Here is a 10920-nt window from a genome sequence, read left to right on the forward strand (position 1 = left end):
AAGTGTCTAGAAGAAAGTTCTTCAATCGACATCTAGGTTTTCGAATTGAAACATGAAATCTATTCCTCATGATTTTCTATTATAAGATAAAATCATGAGGATTTTTTATTCACGCATCATCAACTTTAAATCCCAAATATCACTTGCTTGATTCCATGCTCGCCTGATGATGAAACTATCTCTCTTGAAATTCTGGGAGAGAATAAATTTCTATAACCAAGTTTGAATTTTGTTTTGACTAGTTATATTCTCGAATTCAATGATCCTCCACGTAAGGATGATAGATTTATATCCCTGAACTTAACATTGGGCACTCATCCATGTCTCTCGTTTATCTTGAAACTCTCGAGAATCTGTTTAGCCTTTGACTTAGTTGCATAAATTATGATTAGCTATGAAATATGCACATTTCCATAGCCATAGCAGTGTTTCAATCCATTTCACAAAGAAATTACATATTACGACTTATGATATTTCAATCACCAACACATTTTTCAATTAGGCCACAAACAAAGTAATTGGATTCAATGAAAGCAAAGTCTCGGAAGAGTAATAATAAATAGAGACTTAAAAACTTGATGTCTTTTCCTCGAGATCAAAGAAATTTTATTCTTTCTAAACTAAGAGATGCTAAGAAATAAGAGTCGAGAAGAAAGTTCTTCAATCGACATCTAGGTTTTCGAATTGAAACATGAAATCTATTCCTCATGGTTTTCTATTATAAGATAAAGTCATGAGGATTTTTTATTAACACATCATCAACTTTAAATCCCAAATATCATTTGCTTGATTCCATGCTCGCTTGATGATGAAACTATCTCTCTTGAAATTATGGGAGAGAATAAATTTCTATAACCACGTTTGAATTTTGTTTTGATTAGTTATATTCTCAAATTCAATGATCTTCCAGGTAAGCATGATAGGTTTATATCCTTGAACTTTACATTTGGCACTCATCCATGTCTCTTGTTTATCTTCAAACTCTCGAGAACCTGTTTAGCCTTCGAGTTAGTTGCATAAATTATGTTTAGCTATGAAATATGCACATTTCGATAGCCATAGCAATATTTCAATCCATTTCACAAAGAAATTACATATTATGACTTATGATATTTCAATCACCAACAAATATTTAATTATGTCACAAACAAACTAATTGGAATCAGTGAAAGCAAAGTCTCCGGAGAGTATTAATAAATACAGACTTAGAAACTTGATGTCCTTTCTTCCAGATTAAATAATTTTTTTTATTTCTAAACTAAGAGATGCTAAGAAATAAGTGTCGAGAATAAAGTTCTTCAATCGACATCTAGGTTTCCGAATTGAAACATGAAATATATTGCTCATGATTTTCTATTATAAGATAAAATCATGAGGATTTTTTATTAACACATCATTAACTTTAAATCCCAAATATCACTTGCTTGATTCCATGTTCGCCGAATGATGAAACTATCTCTCTTGAAATTCTGAAACTATCTCTCTTGAAATTCTGGGAGAGAATAAATTTCTATAACCAGGTTTGAATTTTGTTTTGACTAGTTATATTCTCGAATTCAATGATCTTTCAGGTAAGCATGATAGGTTTATATCCTTGAACTTAAAATTTGGCACTCATCCATCTCTCTTGTTTATCTTCAAACTCTCCAGAACCTGTTTAGCCTTTGACTTTGTTGCATAAATTACGATTAGCTATGAAATATGCACATTTCGATAGCCATAGCAATATTTCAATCCATTTCACAAAGAAATTACATATGACCACTTATGATATTTCAATCACCAACACATTTTCAATTATGTCACAAACAAAATAAAAGTTCTTCAATCGACATCTAGGTTTTCGAATTGAAACATGAAATCTATTCCTCGTGATTTTCTATTATAAGATAAAATCACGAGGATTTTTTATTTACACATCATCAACTTTAAATCCCAAATATCACTTGCTTGATTCCACGCTCGCTTGATGATGAAACTATCTCTCTTGAAATTCTGGGAGAGAATAGATTTCTGTAACCAGGTTTGAATTTTGTTTTGACTAGTTATATTCTCATATTCAATGATCTTCCAGGTAAGCATGATAAGTTTAAATCCTTGAACTTAACATTTGGCACTCATCCATGTCGCTTATTTATGTTCAAACTCTCGAGAACCTGTTTAGCCTTCGACTTAGTTGCATAAATTATGATTAGCTATGAAATATGCACATTTCGATAGCCATAGCAATGTCTCAATCCATTTCACAAAGAAATTACATATTACGACTTATGATATTTCAATCACCAACACAATTTCAATTACGTCACAAACAAAGTAATTGGATTCACTGAAAGCAAAGTCTAAGAAATAAGTGTCGAGAAGAAAGTTCTTCAATCGACATATAGGTTTTCGAATTGAAACATGAAATCTATTCCTCATGATTTTCTATTATAAGATAAAATCATGAGGATTTTATATTAACACATCATCAACTTTAAATCCGAAATATCACTTGCTTGATTCCATTCTCGCGTGATGACGAAACTATCTCTCTTGAAATTTTGGGAGAGAATAAATTTCTATAACCAGGTTTGAATTTTGTTTTGACTAGTTATATTCTCGAATTCAATGATCTTCCAAGTAAGCATGATAGGTGTATATCCTTGAACTTAACATTTGGCTCTCAGCCATGTCTCTTGTTTATTGTTGGGAAATTTTTGCTAAATTCCAAGACAAACAAACAGAACAGAGAGTAATACTCTGTTTTGCCACAGGATCAAAAACTGAACAGAACAATGCTCTATTTTAACACAACAGAAATAAAAATCGTTTACGGAATACGGTGTTTCAGCAACGCAGTTTCGTCAATTGCTGAATGCAGTGTTTGACCAATGGTGTTTCAGCAACACTCTGTTTTGACACCAAGAAACTTTTTTTTGATTACGGTGTTTCAGCAACACAAAAAAACTTGTATTAATTAACAAGAAACCAACTGTTACAAAAAAAACATCTTCCTCACATAATGGATTTCACAACTGCTTGTTACAAAAGCATTTTCCTCTTAACAGAGAAATTTCACCACTGTCTATACTAAAAAGCATCTTCCTCTTAACAAAGGTATTCTCCAACTGTCTATGTTGAAAAGCATCTTCTTCTTATCAGAGGGATTCTCCAACTGTCTACGCTGAAAAGCATCTTCCTCTTAATAGAGGGATTCTCCAACTGTCTCTACCTGCAAATTGACACTCTTGTATCTGCCTGAAATTTTACACTGCTGTGTGTAAAAATCTCTTCATTCGTGCTGCTCTTCACAATGGTGCTCAAGTTGTAATATCTCTGCACTATTGTGCATTACAGACTCTGTCTTTCAACAAAACATTACATTCACTTAGCGCATACGCGTTGCTGCGTATTGCCTTTTGTTTTCTCAAGAAAACAACAAAAACTCACGTTGCTGCGTTTTTCCACACATTACAAGTTCAACAAAAACATTACATACGCTGCTGCGTATTCTTTGCATTCCATCCACACTGCTGTGTGTATTACATTCAACCTGCTGGAAGAATTCTCCTTACATTCGTTGCAGCAAGTTCCTCTTTGCATTCCATTCACAAAAATTGGAGATTCACCCTTTGCTGCGTTTTGCCCTCTTTTTCATTTGCGCTCAACTGCGCTTCAGTTACATTACATTCTTCTGTAAGAGAAATTTCTTCTTCTTCTTGCTATCGCGCTGCTGTGCCTCTCTTACATTTCATTTCAGTCCCTGCACTGCTGTGCATAAAAGCTTTATTCACATGAGCTCGCGTTGCTGCTCATTACATTAAAACAACACACCAGAAAAACTACTTAAAATTTTTATGACAAGACTAGAAATTAAAACAAGGTATGGAGCAGCAGACAAATAAGTTTAGTTTCTGAAATTTCTGGATGTTGTGGTACATTCCCCATGTCCGCAATAAAACCTGGTGTTTACTATTTGTACCAACGTTTACCAACCAGAGTAAATACATAAATTACTTCACTGAAACTGGTGTTCAAACAAAAAACTTTTACTTCACATCAAATTCATTTGCTGCAAGCTTGTACATTCAATCGGATAGCTGCCCATCCGTATCGTACGGCTCTATCTGCTGAATTTTATGCTCCGGGGAAAATTTCTTTGGCAAAACGGTTGTCCACGTGTCTGCTGCTTGGTGTTATCGCTGCCATTTGAGGAAAAAACCATCTTTCAGCAAAAGCGGTGCGGGGAGGGTGTACTGGCGGTTTTGTAGCTGCACGGCAGTTGAAATTAATATTCCAACACTCCCCTTTAATTTCAACTGCTGGGTTATCAGTCATACCCAGACATTTCATCAAAAACTCAAAACTTTTCTGTCCCAATGGTTTGGTCAGAATATCAGCAACCTGCTCCTTCTCTGCTCTTATGACAGATTTAATTCCATATCTCTCCCCTATAAGAAGATCCATATGATAGAGTTCTACCAGGGTCTTCATCAAATCTTCAATCTCTTCCTCTGTCATATTGACAAGGGTGTTGGCAGTGAAGCCCATCTCGGCCATCTTGGCAAGAGTTACGTATCGAACTCCATACTCTTTAAACAGATCTTCAAGGAACTTCAATTCCTTTCTCCTATTCATGGCTTCTATCCATTTCCTATCCTTAATTGTTTCTTCGAAATGAACAGGGTCATCAACATGACAATATAAAGCAAACAAAGAATTCATACCTTCATTTGTTGCGTCTTGTTCATTTCTCCTCAAGAGTCTCTCTTTCTGCCCTTGTGCTGGTGCTGCTGTTTGGGGATGTATTTCAGCCATCTCCTCATCATCTTCATCATGAGACAAACAATTTTTATCATTCACTGCTTTCTCTATGCTTCCATCCCAAGCTTCCTCCTCAATGAACTGTGGTTTTGCTGTCTTCACTTTCTCTATGCCTTGATAAGCTATCTTGAGAGTTTTCCATGCTTCTTTGGATCTCTTGGCTACTACTATCATTTCAAACACATTCTCATCCACTGCTTGATACATGAAGTAGAGGCTTTAGCATCCTTCTTCTTATAGCTCTTCAACAATTCTTTCTCTGCCTAAGTTAAGTTATTAAACTCATCTTCATCTGCTAGTTCTTCAAAACCATCCTCAACAAATTACCATAAATCTTGTGAGGCAAGCAAAACTTTCATAGTTATTGCCCAATAGTCATAGTTTTTTCCATTATATAATGGGAGCTGGGTATTAAGGATACCCATGCTAGTGTTGGCTCCAGCCATTCTTGCACTCTTCAAAATACTTGACTGTGTATTAAAATAACTGACTATCTTCAATCAGCAACACAGAAAGCTAGCTTGAGAAATACCTTGGATTTTTGACTGAGTCTTCACTCTGCTGGAGAAGCTGCTGCAGCAAGAAATCCTTCCTTCAGCTTCTTTGACACTTTCAAAGAGCCTGGACAAGCTCTGATACCACTGTTGGGAATTTTCTGCTAAATTTCAAAACAAGCAAACAAAACAGAGAATAATACTTTGTTTCGCCACAGGATCAAAAACTGAATAGAACAATGCTTTGTTTTAACACAGTGGAAATAAAAATTGTTTGCGAAATACGGTGTTTCAGCAACGCAGTTTCGTCAATTGTTGAATGCAGTGTTTCAGCAACGGTGTTTCAGCAACACTCTATTTTGACGCCGAGAAACTATTTTCTGATTACGGTGTTTCAGCAACACAAAAAAAACTTGTATTAATTAAGAGGAAACGAATTGTTACAAAAAAAGAACATCTTCCTCACACAGAGGGATTTCACAACTGCTTGTTACAAAAGCATCTTCCTCTTAACAGAGGGATTTCATAACTGTCTATACTGAAAAGCATCTTCCTCTTAACAGAGGGATTCTCCAACTGTCTATGCTGAAAAGCATCTTCCTCTTAACAGAGGGATTCTCCAACTGTCTATGCTGAAAAGCATCTTCCTCTTAACAGAGGGATTCTCCAACTGTCTCTACCTGCAAATTGACACTGTTGTATCTGCCTGAAATTTTACACTGCTGTGTGTAAAAATCTCTTCATTCGTGCTGCTCTTCACAATGGCGCTCAGGCTGTAATATCTCTGCACTACTGTGCATTACAGACTCTGTCTTTCAACAAAACATTACATTCACTTAGCACATACGCGCTGTTGCGTATTGCCTTTTGTTTTCTCAACAAAACAACAAAAACTCACGCTGCTGCGTTTTTCCACACATTACAAGTTCAACAAAAACATTACATACGCTGCTGCGTATTCTTTGCATTCCATCCACACTGCTGTGTGTATTACATTCAACCTGCTGGAAGAATTCTCCTTACATTCGCTGCGGCGAGTTTCTCTTTGCATTCCATTCACAAAAACTGGACATTCACGCTCTGCTGCGTTTTGCCCTCTTTTTCATTTGCGCTCAACTGCGCTTCACTTACATTATATTCTTCTGTAGGAGAAATTTATTCTTCTTTTTGTTATCGCACTGCTGCGTCTCTCTCACATTTCATTTCAGTCCCTACACTGTTGTGCATAAAAGCTTTATTCATATGAGTTCGCACTGCTGCTCATTACATTAAAACAACACAGCAGAAAAACTACTTAAAATTTTTATGACAAGACTAGAAATTAAAACAAGGTATGGAGCAACACACAAATAAGTTTAATTTCTGAAATTTCTGGATGTTGCGGTACATTCCCCATGTCCGCAATAAAACCTCGTGTTTACTATTTTTACCAACGTTTACGAACCGGAGTAAATACATCAATTACTTCACTGAAACGGGTGGTCAAACAAAAAACTTTTACTTCACGTCAAATTCATTTGCTGCAGTCGTGTACATTCAATCGTACAGCGGCCCATCCATATCGCACGGCTCTATCTGCTGAAGTTTACGCTCCGGGGAAAACTGCTTTGGCAAAACTGTTGTCCACGTGTCTGTTGCTCGGTGTTATCACTGCCATTTGAGGAAAAAACCATCTTTCAGCAAAAGCGGTGCGGGGAGGGTGTACTGGCGGTGTACTGACGGTTTTGCAGCTGCAGGGCAATTGAAATTAATATTCCAACATTTATCTTCAAACTCTCTAGAACCTGTTTAGCCTTTGACTTAGTTGCATAAATTATGATTAGCTATAAAATATGCACATTTCGATAGCCATAGCAATATTTCAATCCATTTCACAAAGAAATTACATATTACGACTTATGATATTTCAATCACCAACACATTTTCAATTATGTCACAAACAAAGTAATTGGATTCACTGAAAGCAAAGTCTCCGGAGACTAATAATAAATACAGACTGAAAAACTTGATGTCTTTTCTTCCGGATCAAAGGAATTTTATTATTTCTAAACGAAGAGATGCTAAGAAATAAGTGCCGAGAAGAATGTTCTTCAATCGACATCTAGGTTTTCGAATTGAAACATGAAATCTATTCCTCATGATTTTCTATTATAAGATAAAATCATGAGGATTTTTTATTAACGCATCATCAACTTTAAATCCCAAATATCACTTGCTTGATTCCATGCTCGCGTGATGATGAAACAATCTCTCTTCAAATTCTGGGAGAATAAATTTCTATAACCAGGTTTGTATTTTGTTTTGACTGGTTATATTCTCGAATTCAATGATCTTCCAAGTAAGCATTATAGGTTATATCCTTGAACTTAACATTTGGCACTCATCCATGTCTCTTGTTTATCGTGAAACTTAGAAACTGTTTATCGTTTGACTTAGTTGCATAAATTATGATTAGATATGAAATATGCACATTTCGATAGCCATAACAATATTTCAATCCATTTCACAAAGAAATTACATATTACGACTTATGATATTTCAATCACCAACACATTTTCAATTATTTCACAAACAAAGTAATTGGATTCACTGAAAGAAAATCTACGGAGAGTAATAATAAATACAGACTTAAAAAGTTGATGTCTTTTCTTCCAGATCAAAGAAATTTTATTATTTCTAAACTAAGAGAAGGTAAGAAATAAGTGTCGAGAAGAAAGTTCTTCAATCGACATCTAGGTTTTCGAATTGAAACATGAAATCTATTCCTCATGATTTTCTGTTATAAGATAAAATCATGAGGATTTTTTATTAACACATCATTAACTTTAAATCCCAAATATCACTTCCTTGATTCTATGCTCGCCTGATGATGAAACTATCTCTCTTGAAATTCTGGGAGAGCATAAATTTTTATAACTAGGTTTGAATTTTTTTTCACTGATCTTCCATGTAATCATGATAGGTTTATATCCTTGAACTTAACATTTGGCACTCATCCATGTCTCTTGTTTATCTTAGAAACTCTCGAGAACTTGTTTAGCCTTTGACTTAGTTGCATAAATTATGTTTAGCTATGAAATATGCACATTTCAATAGCCATAGCAATATTTTAATCCATTTCACAATGAAATTACATATTACGACTTATGAATGAATGATAATTTATTTTATAGTTGAGAATGGTTTCGATGATCTTATAATTTGTAAATGTAGCAAAAACATGTATGGAATAGGTGAAAAGAAAAGGAAAAGGGTGTCAAAATGAGGACAATTTACAGATTCAACTTCGAGTTAATAGAGTCTATTCATGCTCTAAGGGCATAAAAAAATCCAAGTAGATTGATTGGGTAATGATTTAGCTCAGATGAGAAAAAGTTAAAGATAAAATGAAGATAATATATTTATCCCATATGCCACAAAATAACTTATATTAGCTATATTTCAATAGAAAATGAAAATATCAAATTGTAGTGAAGGACACAAGTAGAAACAAGGTGGTGGAGTTTATTCAATCTAAAATGATGGGTATTAATAAACCACAATCCGTGAGTACTCTTTCATATATCACATAAAATGGCATAAAAAATTTCTAAATGTTACAAGTGCAATTATTCTAGTTTGATTTATAAATGATGGGTATTAATAAACCACAATCCGTGAGTACTCTTTCATATATCACATAAAATGGCATAAAAATTTTCTAGATGTTACAAGTGCAATTATTCTAGTTTGATTTATTCTAGAATTTGTTCGGTTCAAGGGTAACAATGGCTTCCAAGGACCAGACCCCTCCCTTCAGGTTCTATTTTGTTGGGTTACTAAGACTATGTCTACGTTTTGGCATGCTTGTTGCTAAATATGGGATCCGCCATTATGTAATAGAGGATCATTTCAGGTCTATGACTACACGTTTTGAATCTCATTTCAGGAAAATCCTAGAGGGTTTGGAGGATGGCTAGGCACAGTCACTCAAGTCATTGGGCATAGGCCAACCTCTTTTGATGGTGACAAGTAAAATTAAGAAGGTGCAATAAACACTATTATGGACATAATAAAATTTACATCTTTAAAATATTTTTAATAATATTTTGTTATTTTGCATATTGATATATTAAATCTAATAAAAATAAAAAGATGTTTTTGTTTTTTTATAAGTTTTAGAATTTTTAGCTTGAATTTAGAGAAATATTTTTTGGTTGGATGCTGTTTTTTTTGCTATTTAATTTTTTTTATTGAATGTATAAATAGATCCAGCCTTTTGAAAATTTCTTGGGAAACGTTAATTGTATAGATCAAAGTAGTGATTATAATGTAATCTTGCATAATTTTAAGCAAATTTGATAATAAAATGATATGACAAAAAATCCTGCAAAACATAGAGCAATTAAAATACAACAAATTTTATTCTAACTATGCTAATAAGCATGTCTATTTTTAAATACAACTTTAAGAATTTTAAGTCTATTTTGAAATAAAACTTCAAATATTTTAATTGAATTATCAATATAGCTTCAATCATTTTCATTGAATTATCACTAGCATTTGCACCAGATGTTGCAAAGAAAACGCCGTAAGGCATAAAGTGCAGAAATCCATTATCCATGTAGTGTGTGCATTATTCAACAAGGTGGATCTCTCTAAATTTGTTGTGAACATTTATGTTGTTGCATTTCTAATATTAAATCTCTGATCACCCGATGATGACAATCCCTATAATTATTAGCATCACAATTTTTTCCACTTTAGTGGGTTTACCTTCAACCTAAAGAAACATGAATTTGAGTCACTCAATTAAAAATAAATTGCTAAATTGCTATTTATCAGGTTTTGAGTAAAAACAATTAATAATTCATATTTACAACCCTTTAAATATTTACAACCTTTTAAGTCTTGTATTTATAACTCATATTTATAACCCTTTAAAATGAAACTAACTATCTATATTTTTATTAATAATAAAAAGAATATTCTTTATAAAACTAACACTCACATGCTACTCCTATATATTTATGTTATATTTAATATTCAGTGTCCATCAATTGAATGACAAGATGAAAGCTCAACTTAATTGCACCTTTAAAACGTGACTTAAAAGTTTAATTGGTAATTATTTATTCAGTAATGTGTACATTGCTAATTGCAATTTCTCTTGAAAACCAATTTTTATATCAAAATTTTAAAAATTAACAGTCACTTCTCCCGTAGTCTGGTGTTTCTTTATTTGATCGTGGTATCCAATGTGAAGATGATATCTTATGTGTTTTCGTGTTTCTTTATTTGATTGTGGTACTCAAGATTGCCTTTCTCCAAAGTATCCAATGTGAAGATGATATCTTATGTGTTTCCGCTTTCTCAGTAGGTTCATGTGATTATTATTATTTTTGGTGTTAATGTTTATATTTTTTTATGGCCATCCATTATTTATTATCTAAACATTGATGTTTGAAAATCCGTAAGTGGTTAGTGTGGAAATTGCAAGGTATGTTGAGAATTTGGTTATCTAGTAAGCTTAGAGTCATTCTTGAGTCATTATCTTTACCATCTCAGGAAGAAGAAGAAGAAGAAAATCCTATTGAATTGAAAAAGAACCCTAAAAAGTATTAGGATCCATGGGTCATTT

The sequence above is a fragment of the Pinus tabuliformis genome, chromosome 7, assembly GCF_031772625.1.
Source record: "Pinus tabuliformis cultivar Carrire ecotype Pingquan chromosome 7, CPIR1, whole genome shotgun sequence".
In the NCBI taxonomy this organism is placed as follows: Eukaryota; Viridiplantae; Streptophyta; class Pinopsida; order Pinales; family Pinaceae; genus Pinus; species Pinus tabuliformis.